Source organism: Nerophis lumbriciformis, linkage group LG06, assembly GCF_033978685.3.
Source record: "Nerophis lumbriciformis linkage group LG06, RoL_Nlum_v2.1, whole genome shotgun sequence".
Classification (NCBI taxonomy): Eukaryota; Metazoa; Chordata; class Actinopteri; order Syngnathiformes; family Syngnathidae; genus Nerophis; species Nerophis lumbriciformis.
In genome coordinates this window covers 18,378,745-18,400,224 of record NC_084553.2, presented here as the reverse complement: position 1 = coordinate 18,400,224, position 21,480 = coordinate 18,378,745, and the positions used below count along the sequence as shown (strand labels likewise).

Genomic DNA, 21,480 nt, shown 5'->3' with positions numbered 1-21,480 from the left:
CCAAGCTCTGACACTGATTATACAGGGAGCGAACCGCCACAATAAGACAGTCCGTTACCCAATACTCTCTGAGCACTCCCCACAGGACTTCTCGGGGTACACGGTCGAAAGTGCCTTCTCCAAGTCCACAAAGCACATGTAGACTGGTTGGGCAAACTCCCATGCACCCTCAAGGACCCTGCCAACAAAATGCACTGACCCAATTCAGCCTGGCGTCTTCCATTTCCAGATCAACACTGTATCAAAAAAATAGTCAACAACAGAAGGAGATAACGTCCGCAGTAACCTACCACATAGCGAAGGACATACACGATTTGATTTCCTATTATGCAGCTCATTTTTATTTGACTGTTATTGAAATATCTTGTGTGACATCTTGCACAAAAGGGCACTTTATTTGTTTTAAACTACTGTCGTGGAATTCTGTACAAAAAGTGCACTTTAATTTAGTGTTGTTTTGATATGTCATCTTAGTGACATCATGCACAAAAGTGCACTAATAGCTTGTTTTAAAATGTCTCTGACAATCTTGCACTTTCTGTTTTGGAAATGACATGAATGTTTGTGCCACTGCTTAATAACTGTTTAATAAATACAGTTTTGGTAAATTGACTTAGTTGTGATTTCCCTCTCTGCATGAAAGTTTAAAATGAGCATTTATTAATGCAGTATGAACAATAATGTTTTAATGTAGACATATAGAATCATCATACTGGTGTGATTATTTGCATCAAGTGTTAATTCAAGGATAAGGTAAAAGATCGAGATGTATATCGTGTATCGTGACATGGCCTAAAAATATCGAGATATTAATAAAAGGCCATATCGCCCAGCCCTATTTGAAAGTACAACTTCTTTAAAAGTATTAATATACACACTACCTTAACAGTTTGGTAGGGATTTTTGAAAATTACTGGGTCCCCGCTCTTTCCCTGCCAATTACGCCTATTTGGAATAATCCTGATTTTCTGCTTAACAAGAAACCATTGTACTTTCCAACATGGTATGATAAGGGAGTCAGATGCCTTGAAGATACATGTATCATCAATAGAAACAGTTTTATCTCTTTTAAAAGTTTAATAACACAGTATGCAATAAATCCTAATACATTCCTAGAATATATACAGATTCAATTAAACAAGATGGGAAAATAATCACACTACAGTTACATTTTTCAAAATGACTGCCCCCAAAGCTTTATCCAAATTATATGCTTTATTATCAAAAAAAGATAATACAATAGGTATCCCAACTTCCAAATGGTACTCAGATGTATCCACAAGCTGTGACCCAAAATTCAGGAAATATGTCTCAATACCGTATTTTTCGGACTATAAGTCGCATTTTTTTAAATAGTTTGGCCGGGGGTGCGACTTATACTCAGGAGCAACTTATGTGTGAAATTATTAACACATTACCGTAAAATATCAAATAATATTATTTAGCTCATTCACGTAAGAGACTAGACGTATAAGATTTCATGGGATTTAGCGATTAGGAGTGACAGATTGTTTGGTAAACGTATAGCATGTTCTATATGTTATAGTTATTTGAATGACTCTTTCCATAATATGTTACGTTAACATACCAGGCACGTTCTCAGTTGGTTATTTATGCGTCATATAACGTACACTTATTCAGCCTGTTGTTCTCTATTCTTTATTTATTTTAAATTGCCTTTCAAATGTCTATTCTTGGTGTTGGGTTTTATCAAATAAATTTCCCCAAAAAATGCGACTTATACTCCAGTGCGACTTATATATGTTTTTTTCCTTCTTTATTGTGCATTTTCGGCCGGTGCGACTTATACTCCGAAAAATACGCTACTTCTCGTTTGAAAAGGAATCCAAATTTACGGCTGATTCAGCTCAAAACACTTTACAGTATACATTACACCGGTCAAATAACGTTTAAAATGGGTTTAGATGATTCTAACATTTGTGTACACTGCTCAGATAATAAGATAGATAACTACTTACACTCAATGTGGTCCTGTGCTCCCGTTAATAATTTCTGGCGTCGAGTGTGCGAGAACCTGCCATTTGCCTTATAGATTCCTATTCCCACTTCTCCCTCACTCTTCCTGTTGGGTGATCTCTCCGCAACTGATTTTGATACTAACAAAACATACCTCCTTATCAACGCATTAGGCATTGCAGAGGAAAGCATTAAAGGTTGGGGTGGGGGTAGGCCGATGTTGTGGTTTGTGGCAGCACGTGCGCGTGGTGGTTGTCGGGGCTGGCGAACTTGCTGGCTTCATTCTCATTTGTTGTTGTGTTGGTTGGCTTGTCGGGTGTTGGCCCTCACGCTCTGCTGAGCCGTCCTATATACAATACAACACAAGGTGGCAAGAAATATGTCAATGATGAATAAAGAAAACTATGTACTAGACCAAAAATCACTCCATATTTTCCTTTGCTCGCTAGTGTTACCATATCTGAGTTATCATGTAGAAATATTGTGTAGAGATATGGGGAAATAACTACAAAAGTATGCTTCATTCACTAATTGTGTTACAAAAAAGGTCAGTTAAAATAATACATAATGTTGGCCATAGAGAACACTCAAACCTTTTATTTATTAAATCAAAAATATTGAAATTCAGTGATTTGATGCATGCCCAAACAGCTAAAATTATGCACAGAGCAAACTATTACCTCCTACCCAAAAACGTACAACAATTCTTCTCAACAAAAGATAATATAAACTTAGAGAAAAATCTAATTTAAAACATTTGTATGCATGTTTAGTATATCAGCATGTGGAACTAAATTATGGAATGGATTGGGTGGTCAGTTGTTTTCATTTCTGGTTTGTGTGGCGTCGCGCGCATTTCGCTTCCTGTTGGGTCTGTGCTTGTCTGTTCCACGCTTTGGGGTTTTTGTTGGTGGCTTGATGCGGGGCAGCGCAGCCTTCTTGTTTGGTGTGGATGTGCCTTGGTTGTTTGGGCGGTGGGGTGTGTTTGCGGGTTTGGATTAGGGAGTATAGTGTTTTAGTAGGGGGTGGTGTTGAAGTCTCTTGTTTGCGTGTTGGAGTTTGGGCTGACTGGCGATCTGGTACTGGCTGGTCTCCATGGTCCTGTTGGCATGTGATTGTCGGTCATGGTTTGTTTGCGATGTAGGTGCTCGTGGCTGCTGTGTCCGGTGCGGGGAGGAGGGGGGGTTGGGATGTGGGTTGGCCGATGTTGTGGTTTGTGGCACATGCCACAAACAGAGAACACTCAAACCCTTCATTTATTAAATCAAAAATATTAAAATTCAATTATTTGGTGCATTTCATCCATCCATTCATTGTGAAGTGAAGTGAATTATATGTATATAGCGCTTTTCTCTAGTGACTCAAAGCGCTTTACATAGTGAAACCCAATATCTAAATTACATTCAAACCAGTGTGGGTGGCACTAGGAGCAGGTGGGTAAAGTGTCTTGCCCAAGGACACAACGGCAGTGACTAGGATGGCGGAAGCGGGTATTGAACCTGGAACCCTCAAGTTGCTGGCATGGCCGCTCTACCAACCGAGCTATACCGCTTGTCCGTTTTGGTGTCACGGGGGGTGCAGGAGCCTATATCAGCTGCATTCGGGCGGTAGGCGGACAAGTCGCCACCTCATTGCAGTGCCAACACAGATAGACAGACAACATTCACACACTAGGGCCAATTTAGTTTTGCCAATCAACCTATCCCCAGGTGCATGTCTTTGAAGGTGGGAGGAAGCCGGAGTACCTAGAGGGAACCCACGCAGTCACGGGAAGAACATGCAAACTCCACACAGAAAGACCCCGAGCCCGGGGATCGAACCCAGGACTTTCGTTCTGTGAGGCACATGCACAAACCCCTTTTTCACCGTGCTGCCCTTGGTGCATTCCCAAACAGCTAAAATTATGTGCAAAGCAAACTATAACCTCCTACCTGTTTCAGAAACACCATGAAGAACACACTGAACTTAGACTGAAACTCAGTGTATCTACAAAGCAATTAAACTTTGAGCCACAGCCCATTTAGGATTGAACAAAAAACTAAATAAAGGATGAATAAAAACAGTATGTATCAACTACCTCATTTGTCATTTCCACGTATTAATCCTGTGCTAACTCTACCAACCATACAAACTGAGGTAGAAACTATTCAAGAGGGTTGAGTTACTCCCTGCCTTCTAGGCATCACTGTGTATTGATAGGAACATACAAGCTGTACAATGTGTAAAAAATGTTGTAACTGTATGCATTTTCTAAATAAACTTACACCATAAATCAACACCATGCACAATGAATAGCAGAGTACCTCTGTCACACAAATGATCTTTGAATAAAAGATGGCTTGATTTATCACTATGTAACTTATAACTTATTATGGATTATTCAACATTGGCAGTGGGCAGTCGGGTGCGTGTCGTGGATTTGGACACCCTGCTGTTGGCAGCCATGCTCAAACTCAGCAGTATAATGTTATTTTCCTTGGTAACGTGAAACACACACTTGATGGTCTGAATGTTGAAGTTAAAGACATGCTGTTTGGGTGTGGTCAGTGTTTTATTCCAAGAACATCTCTGTATACTGGGAAGGCTGTATTGTTGTTCTTTGGTCAGGCACATGTGGCTAAACAGTAACTTGAAGACAGCAAGACAATGAATTAATTAGGTGAATTCACAAAACTATGTGTTCACATGGGGTTCTGCACTTAAAGGGGAACATTATCACCAGACCTATGTAAGCGTCAATATATACCTTGATGTTGCAGAAAAAAGACCATATATTTTTTTAACCGATTTCCGAACTCTAAATGGGTGAATTTTGGCGAACTAAACGCCTTTCTAATATTCACACTCGGAGAGATGACGTCACAATGTGACGTCACATCGGGAAGCAATCCGCCATTTTCTCAAACACCGAGTCAAATCAGCTCTGTTATTTTCCGTTTTTTCGACTGTTTTCCGTACCTTGGAGACATCATGCCTCGTCGTTGTGTTGTCGGAGGGTGTAACAACACGGACAGGGACGGATTCAAGTTGCACCAGTGGCCCAAAGATGCGAAAGTGGCAAGAAATTGGACGTTTGTTCCGCACACTTTACCGACGAAAGCTATGCTACGACAGAGATGGCAAGAATGTGTGGATACCCTGCGACACTCAAAGCAGATGCATTTCCAACGATAAAGTCAAAGAAATCTGCCGCCAGACCCCCATTGAATCTGCCGGAGTGTGTGAGCAATTCAGGGACAAAGGACCTCGGTAGCACGGCAAGCAATGGCGGCAGTTTGTTCCCGCAGACGGGCGAGCTAAACCCCCTGGATGTCTTGGCTCACACCGTCCCTTATGCCACTGAAGATGATCAAGAGAAGAATATCGACCCTAGCTTCCCTGGCCTGCTGACATCAACTCCAAAACTGGACTGATCAGCTTTCAGGAAAAGAGCGCGGATGAGGGTATGTCTACAGAATATATTAATTGATGAAAATTGGGCTTCACGGTGGCAGAGGGGTTAGTGCATCTGCCTCACAATACGAAGGTCCTGAGTAGTCTTGGGTTCAATCCCGGCCTCGGGATCTTTCTGTGTGGAGTTTGCATGTCCTCCCCGTGACTGCGTGGGTTCCCTCCGGGTACTCCGGCTTCCTCCCACCTCCAAAGACATGCACCTGGGGATAAGTTGATTGGCAACACTAAATTGGCCCTAGTGTGTGAATGTGAATGTGAGTGTGAATGTTGTCTGTCTATCTGTGTTGGCCCTGCGATGAGGTGGCGACTTGTCTAGGGTGTACCCCGCCTTCCGCCCGATTGTAGCTGAGATAGGCTCCAGCGCCCCCCGCGACCCCAAAGGGAATAAGCGGTAGAAAATGGATGGATGGATGGATGGAAAATTGGGCTGTCTGCACTCTCAAAGTGCATGTTATTGCCAAATGTATTTCATATACTGTAAACCTAGTTCATAGTTGTTAGTTTCCTTTAATGCCAAACAAACACATACCAATCGTTGGTTAGAAGGCGATCGCCGAATTCGTCCTCGCTTTCCGTCTTGTCGCTGGCTGTCGTGTCGTTTTCGTCGGTTTCGCTTGCATACGGTTCAAACCGATATGGCTCAATAGCTTCAGTTTCTTCTTCAATTTCGTTTTCTCTACCTGCCTCCACACTACAACCATCCGTTTCAATACATTCGTAATCTGTTGAATCGCTTAAGCCACTGAAATCCGAGTCTGAATCCGAGCTAATGTCGCTATAGCTTGCTGTTCTTTCCGCCATGTTTGTTTGTGTTGGCTTCACTATGTGACGTCACGGAAAATGGACGGGTGTTTATAACGATGGTTAAAATCAGGCACTTTGAAGCTTTTTTTAGGGATATTGCGTGATGGGTAAAATTTTGAAAAAAAATTCGAAAAATATAATAAGCCACTGGGAACTGATTTTTAATGGTTTTAACCATTCTGAAATTGTGATAATGTTCCCCTTTAATTTATTTTATTCATTATACATATTCCAACCCGGGTTTAACAACCAGCTACTTTCACAATTCTCAACCAATTCAAACAATTTAATTGATATGTCACTAAAATGTATTTTTCTGTATTACATTTCATATCGGGATTATTGTGACCGAAATTATCAATAGGTATGCACCAAACCTTTAACCCTAGCCCTAACCCTATCACATTTACGCTGATGACATTCAGTTGTCTTTTTCCATTTGATCCTGATAGTACTGATAAATTAAATTTACTGCATGACTGCTTGCAATCAATAATTGGATGTGCCGTAACTTTCTTGAACTTAACTTTACTAAAACTAAGGTCCTTTTTGTCGTACATTAAGGCACTGTCTATAATATCGCTAGCAGCAGTGGGTCATTGAATTGAAATGTTCGTTCTAGCCTAAGAAATCTTGCCGTTATCTTTAACCAGGTTCTGCACTCTGATAAACACACCCAGGTCTGTACCTGTACATGCTTTTTCCAGTTTAGGAATTTCTCTAAACGGTGTTCCATTTAATCTCATCCTGATTTAAAGATGATTAATCATGTTTTTGTGTCATCACACCTTGATTACGCCTACTCTCTCTTTCTGTTTCTCAGTAAAACCTCTATTAATCGCCTCCAACTTTTACAGAGTGCCACTGCTCGGCTAATAACCAACACATTTCCGTTGACGGTTGTCAAAGGTATCGATACTTCAAGACCAATCAGTTAACCTGACTCTCGCCAGGTCCTTGTCATTCGCTGAGCTCCACACATTGATCTGGGAGTTCTCAATAGGAGATGTATTTCAGAAGGCGCGGTCTTGTAAAAAAATCATTGTATGTGATTGGAAAAAACACTTGTCCGTTATTTTGAATTACGTGCTACTTCAACCACTCACATCGAAATCAACCCGTGACGCTGATGAGAGCGGCGCTGGGAAATCCAAACCCGGTCGGAAGAAGAGTCAAAACATCCATGCCACCAATAAATGCCTTCAAAACCGTTCTCTGTTCATCTTTTAAATAATTAATATTCGATCAATGTCGCAAAACAGTTGCAATAGCAGAATCAATGTCAGCACACGACTCCTCGCTCTGTGCCGCCATTGTTTGAATCAAACAGTCCCTTCGGCACTACGTCACATCTATGAAATCCCGCCCGGCGATCCTGATTGGTTCATTATTTTTTGCTATCTGGAAAGAGTTTGCAATGCCTTTGAACCCAGACCCTTGTGTTGAGCTCAGCGAACTACAAGGGTCTGGCGAGAGTCAGGTTACCAATGAATACCAACATGCAAAAATAACATAAATAACTGCTTTTTTCAGTATCGTCCTTACCTAATAATTTAAAACACTTTTTTCTCTGCGATCCGTGTCAATTCTTGGCACGTGAGCACTGAGTCACAGACGAAGAAGAAGAAGAACGCCTACTGTCTTAAAAAAGTGAGCCAGTGTTTTCCTATATATTTTAGCAACAATTCGATTTGATTCAGAATGTGTGGTTGGACAATGTTTTTAGAAAGTTACGATCCGAAACGATTCAGTGAGTTGAAATCGATTCAGTAACTTTTTAGCAAAAAAAAAAATCTACCAGTGACTGTGACTGGTGGTGTGAAATACGGATCACTGGACACTGCAAGTGAATGTTTTTTTTTAAGTATAAATGAATTATGGATACAAACAAGCAAGTAAACAACAATTATTGGCCAATTAATTCACATCTTATATGAATAAAGCGCAACCAACACATTAGGTCAAATTAACAAGAGGAAACCTTTCCTGCTCTCATTTTCAACATTCAAAAGTATGTGAATGTTAGTGTGAATGTTGTCTGTCCATCTGTGTTGGCCCTGCAATGAGGTGGTGAATTGTCCGGAGTGTAACCTGCCTTCCGCCCGAGTGCAGCTGGGATGAGCTCCTGCCCCCCCCCCCCTCCCCCGCGACACAGAGAGGGACAAGCGGTAGAAAATGGATGGAAGATATTTTCAATAAAAGTGTCATGTCTGTGATCATGTCCTGTTGGGTTTTTGGACTCTTTTTGGTTCCTGTTTTCACTCCATTGTTTTGTCCTCATAGCAACCATTAGTTTCACCTGTTTCACATTTTCACTCACGCACCTGTTGTCAATCATGTCTTTGTTATTTAAGCCGATAGTTGCCAGGAAGTCAGCCTGGCGACATTACCTTCTGTTACCCTTGCTACCTTTCACACCCATGCAACTTCTGTAACTTCTGTTACCTATGTTACCTGTTGATACTCTCGTTGCATGCCATGCCATAGTTCCATGCTTGACCAAGTAAGTTTTGTTTATTCGTGTCACAGTAAGTGTTTTCGTTCTCATGTCCATAGTTTTTTGCCCATGTGCTAGTTTTAGTTTTCATAGCCAAGTTTGTATCTCTGCCTTGTGCGCGCCTTTTGTTTGTTCTTTTTGTTAGTGTAAAAAATAAACCATTTATCTACCTTCACGCCATGTCCGGTCCAGTTCGTTTGCATCTTGGGAAAGCAATCCTCGAATGTCAGAATGTCGCCAGCAAATAGCTATCCCGCAAACGACTGGCAATCGTTGGAGGAAGTAAAGTTGGAGGCGTTAGAAGCCATGGCGGATCACAACTTGATGTGGAGCCCAAGTGGAAAATTGATTCCAATAAGCTCCGTGTGGCCCGACGACGTTGGCGCGTCGCTCCAGTCCCAGAAATGCAGCGAGCGGACAGGACATGTCACTCCCGCAGGCTCCTCCCCCTCCGGGCGGAAATAGGCGGCAGCTAGCCCGGCAGCCTGATGACGCCACAGATCAAGGTTCTTTTTTTTTTCCGTACTCTTTTTCTTGTAAGCCACCCCCAGCAAAAGACTATATGTCCATGATTAAAAAATATCAAAACATGTTTATGGAAATTAGAGCTAGTCATGTCAAGCCACCTGGTAAATTTCATGCTCCGCTCCCCAAGACTCAAGCCACGCCCACATCATAGGACTTGTCTTTTCTTTCACCCACTAAAACTCAGGTGGGTAAAAATAAAAGACAATTTAGAGGGGAGGATTCTGCCCCCCTCCTAACCTCCCTCCACCCACCCAGAAAAACGATTCCAGACCGAAAGGAGCGCGTCTGGTATCTTCCCCTTGAGGGGGGGCTAGGGCCGAGAGCTGTGCTGGTGGGGTGGCTCAGCTGCGCCCAGCCAGGCAGCAGCCTCCAGCCCGGCCGCCACCACCAGTTCATCGCCATGCCAAGCCACAGCCACAGCCACAGCCTCCAGTACCCGTCTTTCAGCTTGCTAAGCCGCAACCTCCGGCCCGGCCACCACCACCGGTCTTTCGGCCTGCCAAGCCGCAACCCCCAGCTAGGCCACCTCCGCCAAGTCCAAGGCTAGCACCTGCACCAAGGCTAGCATCAGCTGCACCACGCCAAGTACCAGTTCCTGCACCACGCCAAGTACCAGTACCTGCACCACGACAAGCTCCAGTTCCTGCACCACGACAAGCTCCAGTTCCTGCACCACGACAAGCTCCAGTTCCTGCACCACGCCAAGCTCCCGTTCCTGCACCACGACAAGTACCAGTACCTGCACCACGACAAGTTCCAGTCCCTGCACCAAGCCAAGTACCAGTCCCTGCACCACGCCAAGTACCAGTCCCTGCACCACGCCAAGTACCAGTCCCTGCACCACGCCAAGTGCCGCCAGTCGCAGCTCCACGCCGCCAGGACTCAAGCCAACACTCACGCCAAGACTCACCAAGCCAAGACTCACCAAGCCAAGACCCACCAAGCCAAGACCCACCAAGCCAAGACCCACCAAGCCAAGACCCACCACGCCAAGACCCACCACGTCAAGCTTCGCTGCCTGCCGCACCACGCCAAGCTCCGTCTGCTGCTGCACCCACGCCTGCTTCGTCTGCTGCACCCGCGCCTGCTTCGTCTGCGGCTGAACCCACGCCAGACTCGTCTGCTGCCGAACCCACGCCAGACTCGTCTGCTGCCGCTTCCGTGCCTGACTTGTCGTCTGACTCCACACCTGCCACGACGAGGACACGCGCATCCACGCCTGCCACGACGACGACGCGCCCACCTCCCTGTCGGCCACGAATGTGGCCATTTCCTGGGCGTCCGCCACGCCAAGTGCATCCGCCTCCTCGTCGGCCGTGGATGTGGCCACTCCCTGGGCGTCCGCCACGCCGGGTGCACCGACCTCCTCGTCGACCACGGATGTGGCCGTTCTCGGGTCACCCACCTCGTCAGGTTCAGTGGCGGTCTGCGCGTCGCCACCGCCTGATTCTGCCCCGGAGGATTCAGGGACGCGTGGTCTGGCGGCCCACCGCCGGGTCCCCCTCCCATGACTCTTGATCATTGTTTTTTTTGTACATTTGCGCCGCCATAGTCCATGTCATGACAAAAAGTACAGTATCCATCCATATTAACAGTAGACATAGCTGCTAAATAAAGTTCCCCGACCCAGCCATATCTGTATTCTGTTCTCTGCCTTGGCGTCGCCAATGTAGTCTGTTGTTCTTAAATCTAATGTTTTCATTTTTCTATTATCGATAAAATCAATCAATTCCCTTTTAAAACAATCTCGGATGGATACCTATCTTCTGGAAGGCAAACTTGCAGTGCACATATTGATATACTTAAAATTTAAGAATATAAACAAATCTATGACTATTGATAAAAAGATGAATTATTACAGCCCTAAAACTTTTGTGATTATTCCAAGCTGATTTTTTATGCGCAGCAGAGGCAGCTGAAGTTAATCTGACAGCGTGTCATAACTACGACAGTCAGCCGGGTCAAAAAAATACAGATAGCCGTATCATTTGTCTAGAATCTTAACGGCCCTCCCGTACCAACCCAAATAGGAACTGGTACCAAAAAATACTTGTCCTCTGTATTAGGGTTGTGGGATATGGACAAAAAAATATATCTTGATATATTTTTACTTAAACTCAATATTTAATATATATCTCGATATTTTTTCCGATGATGATATACATATAAAGATATAAATTTTTCAGCGAAATTCACTCTAATTCTTAATTGAACTGAATGACAACTGTACTGTAGTAACACCCAGTTAGCCAAAATGGGTACTCGCCGCACAGAAAAAAAACGATTTCAGTAGCCCAGAATTACAAAACATTCATAAAATAGAAAAACAAAAAATGTATACATAAAATAGTAAAATATTCATTCTACATAAAATAAATAACATAGCTGTGCAAGTAATACAAAATGTATCAAACTCAGATAAAAAATAATAATTTTGGTTAATCTGGCAAAGTAGTTTCCCCTTAAATTTAACAGTTTGCCACTTAAAAGTGTGTTTTCTTGTGTGCCAATTCTAGGTCCTGAACAAACATTCAAATATGTTGATGTAAACACTGCGTAAGGCCATACAAAATAGCAGATGTGAGGAAAAAAAACTGCAGGCCCACTGCTTAATATCTCTGGGATTTAGTGCAAATAAAACCAGCCTATCAGATCCAGGCTTCAGTGAGGCTATTTTAACAGCAACTAAAATAATTTCTAAAGGGGAGCATCCTCTTGTGTGCAAATCCTAGGTCAAATATTATGCTGAAAAAAACATGTCACAGACATTGCCTAAAGTCATACTAAGGTTACACAATTGCATGTGTGAGCCTGAGGTAGATCAAAAACTGCAGCAGGCACACTGCTCAACATCACAGATTAATTGCAAGGAAAACTAGCCTATCAACAGATTCAGGCTTTAGTGAGGCTCTTTTACAAATTACAATGTTCCTACTGCAACTGAAAATCCTTTCTGAAGGGGAGCTGGTTGCTGGTATGCAGAAGTACTTCTTTGCCAGGCATCCTAGTGTTGGGAAGGCAATAGGATGTTCCTTCCACCAGTTGAGAGGGTTGACGTCAGTGTCAGGACAAGGTGCTAGGAAGAAGCTGGACAGTTCCTTTTCAATTGCCTCCGTCTTCGTGATTGAACTGTTGGTTTCTAGAGGATGTTTGAAGATCTGCATATTTGCTGTTGAGGTAATGCAGAATGGTTTTCTGAATTGCCTTGCACAGCTCACTATCTCCATCAGTAGGGGACAGGAGGCGTGTGTTGAAAAGGTGCAACAGGCCTGAGGAAAGAAATGGTGACATACTTCTCTCCCGCGCAGTGCGTCTGTGAAGTCTTGCAAGGGGTTGCAGGGCTTTTTGCACAGCCTCAAGGACCTCAGTGTCCTGCCAGGTAAAGAGGAGATGCCTGGTTTTCAGTGTTGGGTTAGTTACTGAAAACCAGTAACTAGTTACAGTTACTAGTTACTTTATTTCAAAAGTAACTCAGTTACTAACTCAGTTACTTACACCAAAAAGTAATGCGTTACTGTGAAAAGTAACTATTTAGTTACTTCTTCTACTTTTTGTTTTTAAAGCTCCCATTAATGCCCTTTTAGCCTTCATTTCAGTACTGTTATTGCACTGGTGAATAATACAATCTGTTGATCAACTTGACATACATTTGCATCACTGAACTCTGCTAAGCAATGTGGTCTACATACAACACACAAAGACAAAGATATGTTTCAAAGGGCCAATTTATTTCAGGCCAGAACAAACTGACAAAACTATTTTAAATAGCTGCAACATAATATACATAAGTAACAAACAGCATAATAACACTAACACTAACACTAACCACGTTAAACACAGATTCCAAACTAACAAAGGTCTTAACTCATTCTCTTTCTATGCCACTTCAATATGGAATCCACTCCCAACAGGTGTAAAATAAAGGGCATCTCTATCCTCCTTCAAAACCACACTAAAAGAACACCTCCAGGCAACTACAACCCTAAACTAACACCCTCCTTTCCACATAATACCTCTTTGGATTGTAAATAATCAAATGTAGACATTTTTTCTTATACTTTCTGATCTCTCTCTCTGTGTCCACTACTTGCTATACATATCCTACCAAGTCAGTCCTACACTGTTTCAATGTCCATTTCTCTGATGATGCAATTGTTGATGCTGATTGTTGATGACAGAAGAGTTGATACCAACCAAACCGAACCCCCCCCCCCCACCCCCCATATCCCACATCCCGGATTGTAAATAATTCAATGTATATACTCTGATGATTATCTTGTGTGATGACTGTATTATGATGTTAGTATATATTTGATAGTATATATCTGTATCATGAATCAGTGGACCCTGACTTAAACACGTTGAAAAACTTATTGGGGTGTTACCATTTAGTGGTCAATTGTACGAAATATGTACTGTACTGTGCAATCTACTAATAAAAGTTTCAATCAATCAATCAACAACATAGCTATAAAGCTGGCTTCACCTAAGGAAGGCACACGTGACATACACAGAGCCTAACCAGGCAGATTTGAATTGTTGTTTTGGGCAGGAGACGGGATCTTTGATCCAAGACACAACTTACATTTAACTAAAATGTTATTTTCTTTGTGCTCGACAAAAGAAAAGAAGTGAGAATATCTCATACTTGCCAACCCTCCCGAATTTCAGTGCCTCTCCCTGGGACAACCATTCTCCCAAATTTCTCCCGGTTTCCAGCCGGACTTAAGGCACGCCCCCTCCAGGTCCGTGCGGATCTGAGTGAGGACAGCCTGTCGTCACGTCCGCTTGGCCAACCAAAAAGTAACCACAGAACACTATACCGTATAGTCGTATAGTGTTCTGTGGTTACTTTTTTGTTGGCCAACGGTTTACGTTGTATTGCGCACCCCCCTCCCCTCCCCTCGCCACACCCACACACACACACACACACACAGAGAGCGCAGAGGAAGAATCAGAAGCACGTCTCTGCTTCGCTGCCATAAAACACGATCAGATGATCAGTTTATAGCCGTTACTACATAAAAAATAACGTAAAATAACGCAGTAACGCATCATGTAGTAACGGTAACTGAGTTACTGAATATAAAAAGTAACGCGTTCGATTACTAGTTACCGCCGAAACTAACAGCGTTACAGTAACGCGTTACTTTGTAACGCGTTAGTCCCAACACTGCTGGTTTTCTTGTCTGATGACAAGACTTTGGCAATGGCTCTTTCTTGCTGGAGCCTTGACCCCCAGCGTGTTGCTGACTCTGTGATGAGCTGGTGACCAGGCAGATCAAGCTGAATCTGCACTTCAGCTAGATCTCGCCATTTCTACCAGCTGTAGGAGAAGCTGCTGGCAATTGTTTTGCAGATGGAAATGGCCCTGTTGATGCATTGCTCATGGTCATCCATCCCATGTCCTGTCCCACAAACAAAGTTCATGAATAACTCATTAAAGACCAATGTTCAATTTGTGTTAATCTGTATGACAGCTCTTTAACGCTGCCCTAGTGGCTCCCTGGAGCTTTTTCAAAACTTTGTGAAAATGGAAAAGATGGGGGGAAATAAATATATTTTTTGTTTTATTATGGTTTCTGTAAGAGGACAAACACAAACCTTCTTGATTGTTAGAAAGCTCACTGTTTAATGTTTGTGTTTATGCCACACTAATGAGAGCATTTGGCAAGCACCGTTTTGTCCTACCAATTTTGACGGTCCATGAACGCACCATAGTTGTGTCACGCAGCAGTTTGTTAACATCAGATGTGCCCATTAGATCGATCGCGAGCTACCAGTCAATTGGTGAGGGTATCACTCAATCGCAAGGCATTAAAGAAAAAGTAGAACCAAAAATGACTGATCATCAATCTTCACTACGACGTTATATTTTGTCCCCCGCCCATGGAGTTATACTAGTTCATTTCTCTCTTTCTCTTCTCACTCTCTCTACTTTTGTAGCATGTAGCCTAGCTAACCGCTACATGGTTCTAAAAATAGCTAAGCTACGGAAATCGCTTCGATTTTTAAGTTTATAATTTTTTTAAATTATGAACACATTGGAGGTCAGAAAAAAACGAGGAAAAAAACAGGAAATATTTTACAAATATTTTTACAGAGATAAAAAAGACGGATTTCCGACGGAAAAATCACGTTTGAATAATACATTCAACTCACCGATTGCATCCTCTGCCACTCGTTGCTTTCAATGGCCCTCACCACATTGCTCCCGTTGTACCTAGTTGCTGCAACTAGTCCAGCTGACGGTAACCCCCAATTGGATAGGGTGTCTCGCAAAGCTTCGGCAATGTTGTCTTCTGTGTGATTAGCAGGGAAATAGCTTGTTTGCAGGCAGGCACTATTTAATTCCTAGTCGAGGATGTAATGGACTGTCACACACATGTACGGTTCTGTGGCTCTACTTGACCACATGTCTGTGGTCAGTGCAAAGTAAGTGACTTTACTTAATTGTGCGGCTATAATCTTCCTCACTTCGGCGTACATTTTTGGCAGCATTTCTCATGCGAAATATATCCGGCTTGGCAACTGGTACCTGGGGTCGAGGACTTTGATGAGGCGAACAAACCCGTTGCATTCGACGGTGGAAATGGGAACTAGATATTTAGCAATGTGATATTCGATTGCTCTGGTTATCTGTTCCCACCTTTTGCTGGTTTTCTCATACGGCACTGGGCGTGATACCGAAGCCTGCAATGTATATTGTTTTAGTGCTGGGGATGTGGATTGCACTGCCACTGTCGTGCCATGAAGTTTTATGCACTCTTTGTACTGTGTTGGGTGTCCTGTTGAAGATGGTGGAATAGATTTGTAGTGCTCAAACATTTGTGTTTTTGTGACACTCCCTACAAAAGACATTCTCCTGCTATTTGTCCAGTGGCTTAAATCCGAACCACCGCCACACAACCGAGCCAAATGTTTGCGTTTTACTTACTGGTTGGTCACTGGCACACGTGTCGCTTGTGGCACAGTCAGACTTCTTATTTTCTTGTGTGTTGTTGTTGTTGTGGGTTAGTGCAGTGGGGGGGATGGGGAAGGGGAAGGGTTACCCAGGGAGTGTTGAGTGCGAGTGGGAAGCGGCGGGGAAGAATCAAGGAATAAAACAAATAAGCGGCCTTTGGTCATTTTAACGTGAAATTAATTATATCGATACTACAATATTTTCTTAATTCATATGTTGTTTAAAAATATATCAATATACACTATATTGCCAAAAGTATTTGGCCACCTGCCTTGACTCACATATGAACTTGAAGTGCCATCCCATTCCTAACCCAAAGGGTTCAATATGATGTCGGTCCACCTTTTGCAGCTATTACAGCTTCAAATCTTCTGGGAAGGCTGTCCACAAGGTTGCACAGTGTGTTTATAGGAATTTTCGACCATTCTTCCAAAAGCGCATTGGTGAGGTCACACACTGATGATGATAGAGAAGGCCTGGCTCTCAGTCTCCGTTCTAATTCATCCCAAAGGTGTTCTATCGGGTTTAGGTCAGGACTCTGTGCAGGTCAGTCAAGTTCATTCACACCAGACTTTGTCATCCATGCCTTTATGGACCTTGCTTTGTGCACTGGTGCACAGTCATGTTGGAAAAGGTGGGGGGCCACTCCAAACTGTTCCCACAAGGTGGGGAGCATGGAATTGTCCAAAATATTTTGGTATCCTGGAACATTCAAAGTTCCTTTTACTTGAACTAATGGGGCAAGCCAAACTCCTGAAAAACAACCCCACACCATAATTCCTCCTCCACCAAATTTCACACTCGGCACAATGCAGTCCGAAATGTATCGTTCTCCTGGCAACCTCCAAACCCAAACTCGTCCATCAGATTGCCAGATGGAAAAGCGTGATTCATCACTCCAGAGAACGCGTCTCCACTGCTCTAGAGTCCAGTGGCGACGTGCTTTACACCACTGCATCCGACGCTTTGCATTGGACTTGGTGATGTATGTCTTAGATGCATTTGCTCGGCCATGGAAACCCATTCCATGAAGCTCTTTGCGTACTCTACGTGGGCTAATTGGAAGGTCACATGAAGTTTGGAGCTCTGTACCAACTGACTGTGCAGAAAGGCGGCGACCTCTTTGCACTATGCGCTTCAGCATCCGCTGACCACTCTCTGTCAGTTTACGTGGCCTACCACTTGGTGGCTGAGTTGCTGTTGTTCCCAAACTCTTCCATTTTCTTATAATAAAGTCGACAGTTGACTTTGGAATATTTATGAGCAAGCAAATTTCACGACTGGATTTGTTGCACAGGTGGCATCTTATGACAGTTCCACACTGGAAATCACTGAGCTCCTGAGAGCGGCCCACTCTTTCACAAATGTTTGCAGAAACAGTCTCCACGCCAAAGTGCTTGATTTTATACACCTGTGGCCGGACCAAGTGATTAGGACACCTGATTCTGATCATTTGGATGGGTGGCCAAATACTTTTGGTAACATAGTGTATCTTACAAACTCGATACATCGCCCAGCTTTACTCGGTATACATACCTAGTCAGGAGCAGTGTTGGGTTGGTTACTGAAAACCAGTAACTAGTTACAGTTACTAGTTACTTTATTTCAAAAGTAAGTCAGTTACTAACTCAGTTACTTAAACCAAAAAGTAATGCGTTACTGTGAAAAGTAACTATTTAGTTACTTACCGTATTTTCCGCACTATAAGGCGCACCTAAAAACCACAAATTTTCTCAAAAGCTGACAGTGCGCCTTATAACCCGGTGCGCTTTATATATGGATAAATATTAAGATTCATTTTCATAAAGTTTCGGTCTCGCAGCTTCGGTAAACAGCCGCCATTTTTTTCCCCCGTAGAAGAAGCACGCGGTGCATGCTGGGATATGTGACGTTTCATTTCCATTTGTGTGTTTATGTAAAGACCCCAAAATGGCTCCTATTAAGTGTGTTGTCTGTCTAATTATAAATAATGCAGACGAGGCGTGTTAACTGAGTTCTCAACGTTTACTCACAGCGTGCTCATAACCACATTCTAACTCCCAGCATACAACAACGCTTCTCAGGGCTACCGCGCATGCTCGTCACTATCGTTGCATGCTGGGTAGTGTAGTTGTTATATTTGCTAGCTCATAACATCACATTAAGAGACACGCTTACGCGCTTAATTCAATACTCGCCGTCATTCCGGGTGGATTGACAAAAGACCTCCAGCCGCTATATATTGGTGTCAACAGGGCATTCGAAGCCAGACTGCTAACTGCGTGGGAACAGTGGATGACAGAAGGCGAACACACCTTCACCAAGACAGGGAGACAGGGAGACAGCGCCAGACGACATTTTGGATCCCACATTCGCCCAACTTTTCAATTCGGACAACGAAGGAGAATAATTCGAGGGATTTATGAATGAAGAATAACTTCAGAAAGTGAGCGTTATGTTTATTTTGTGTGTTGTGACATTAACGTTCGAGCAACATTATGTTGCTATTGCTCTGCACTATTTTGAATTTTACTATGTTTGTGATTGCACATTTGCGTACATTTTGGGAGTGAACAGAGTTGTTAGAACGCTGGTTTTTAATATATTATTAAAGTTTGACTGACCTATCTGACTGTTTTTTTGACATTCCTTTAGCGCAGTTAGATGCGGCTTACAACACCGGGCGGCTTATAGGTGGACAAAGTTTTGAAATATGCCGTTTATTGAAGGCGCGGCTTTTAACCCAGGGCGCCTTATGGTGCGGAAAATACGGTATATATATATTTTTTATTTTTTTAAGGCCTCATTTAATGCCCTTTTAGCCTTCATTTCAGTACTGTTATTGCACTGGAGAATAATACAATCTGTTGATCAACTTGACATGCATTTGCATTACTGAACTCTGCTAAGCAATGTGGTCTACATACAACACACAAAGACAAAGATATGTTTCAAAGGGCCAATTTGTTTCAGACCAGAACAAATTGACAAAACTATTTTAAAAAGCTGCAACATAACATACATAAGTAACAAACAGCATAATAACAACATAGCTGTAAACCAAGGAAGGCACTCACTACATACATAAAGCCTAACCAGGCGTTTTTTTATCTCAAGGAATTCTGAAATAAAATCATGTCTGAAGCCCAGAACACTACACATTTCCCCACTTAGTTTAGAGAAAAGGAAAGATTGGCCTGGCCCACTAGCATCCCTCTTTATGTTTGTGAACTTTATACATTTAGAGTGATGTGATAATCAAACACTCTAGAAGTCTAGAATGAAAGAGTATATAAGAGAATTGACAGAGTGTGTGTACCTTCAGTGTGCAGTGCCTCGTTAAAATCCAGCCGCTGTTGGAGGTGGAGGTGAAGTGTGTGTCTCTTTACTAGCTTCGTCAAAGCATGTTGTTTTTGTAGCGGTTTCAGCATATTTGAATTGCTAGGATAGGATCTTTGATCCAAGACACAACTTACATTCAACTAAAATGTTATTTTCTTTGTGGTCGACAAAAGAAAAGTACTGAAAATATATCCATTTTAAGAAACTCGGCTTCGCCATGATGTTTTGTTAGTAAACACAGACACGCCCCCTCCCACACACACACATTCACACAGACAGCGCACGGCGCGCCTCTTCCTTGTCGCCTCTTCCGCAGCGCTGCAATAAAACACTCAGATCTTCTCAGTTTCTAGCCGTTACTACATAAAAAATAACGCAGCAACGCATCATGTAGTAACGGTAACTGAGTTACTGAATATAAAAAATAACGCGTTAGATTACTATTTCCCGCCGATAGTAACGGTAACGCGTTAGTCCCAACACTGGTCAGGAGTAGACAGAACAAAGTAGAAAAACTCTAACAAAGCATCTGCAGCTTCTCCATATGTAATAGGTAAATGTTTTTGTTCTCTGATTCGGTTGTCCGCTTTTTCTTTTTCTTACCAATTTTATAAGTTGTGGTTGGAGTGCAGTAGCTTGATCTCTGGCTGTGCTGTGGAGAAATACAATTCAACCGGGGGCGGTGGGGCTCATTACTCAAATTATCAGGGTTTCCCCTACAATTGTGGCACACAGCCACACCTTAAAAATAATTTATTTTTTTTACCTGAAAACTAATTTAAGTAATATATTATTTGAATGGATGTACTTTATATAGCCTATTATTTATGTACTATTGGCATCAATAAGTTTGAAAAACTTGTCCAGGGTGTACGCCGCCTTCCGCCCAAATGCAGCTGAGAGGCTCCAGCACCCCCCGCGACCCCGAAAGGGATAAGCGGTACAAAATGGATGGATGGATGGAAGTTTGAAAAACATCTAAAATATTATAAAAATGTTAATCTATGCTTTATTTGATTCGCCTGTCAGCAGCTCTATAGCTGGCTGCGCACCTGAACAGAGTTGGCACCATGCAAAAGTAAGGAGCGAAAGTTAATTAATGCATTTCTTGTACAAGCCTATGTAAACTATCCTAATTCTGACATCATAAATTACTCTGCTCTAACTGGTGGACACGGTCCTCTAGTAGGGCCAACCTATCCATAAGATTGGTGCACTAAGAGCAGAGAGCCATACTCAGGTTGTTTCTTTCACCGAGTCGAGTTCTTGCTGTCTTTGGAGCAATAGGCGAAGAGTAGCAGCAGTGTGAAGGAGCCGACCCTTTTGAAGCGTAGTTGCTTTGGACCGCAACCAGCTTAGCTTTGTTAGCTTAGCAACTAACTAGCTGAGAGAGAGGTGGTAAAAAACTGAGAGTGGGTGCTTTGTAAGTTTGATAAGACTACAAAATATGTTTGAGAAAGAATAATGAAAGCTGTAAAACAATTGGAAGGAAACACAGATCGAAAAATAGTACTTAGCTTTTTCGCGGCAGCGAGCGACAGCAGACTTTTTTGGATTTAACGTCACTCACCAAAAATGAGTGTGAGGGATTCAGTTAGTCATGTTTCTTTTATTTTATTCTTCTTGCCCGGACTTCCATCTGACGAGCCTCACTTTCGCAATAGTGGAACGAGAGGTTGCACACACGTACACACTTTCACAAAAACACACGCAGACGTACACAGACACACACACATTCACAGACAGACACAGGATCACAGTCAATAGAGGCGGATTGTGCTGTGCAGGATTATATCAAGCATCGTTGTTTCCCTACTATTTACTACTGCAGTAACTTCTAACAGACTTTTCTGCCATAGTTAATTGCGGAAATATGGAAACAGCTGATCACCGTGATCAAACTCAAATTAATCACGATCACGGTCATATAATCACC

The 21,480-nt window shown here is 42.8% G+C and overlaps 1 protein-coding gene across 4 annotated transcripts in view; it reads left to right on the top strand.

Annotated features, from left to right (window-relative positions):
• Nucleotides 1-21,480, top strand: part of ccdc102a (coiled-coil domain containing 102A) — a 131,590-nt gene that overhangs the window by 34,625 nt on the left and 75,485 nt on the right. The window lies entirely within an intron of this gene.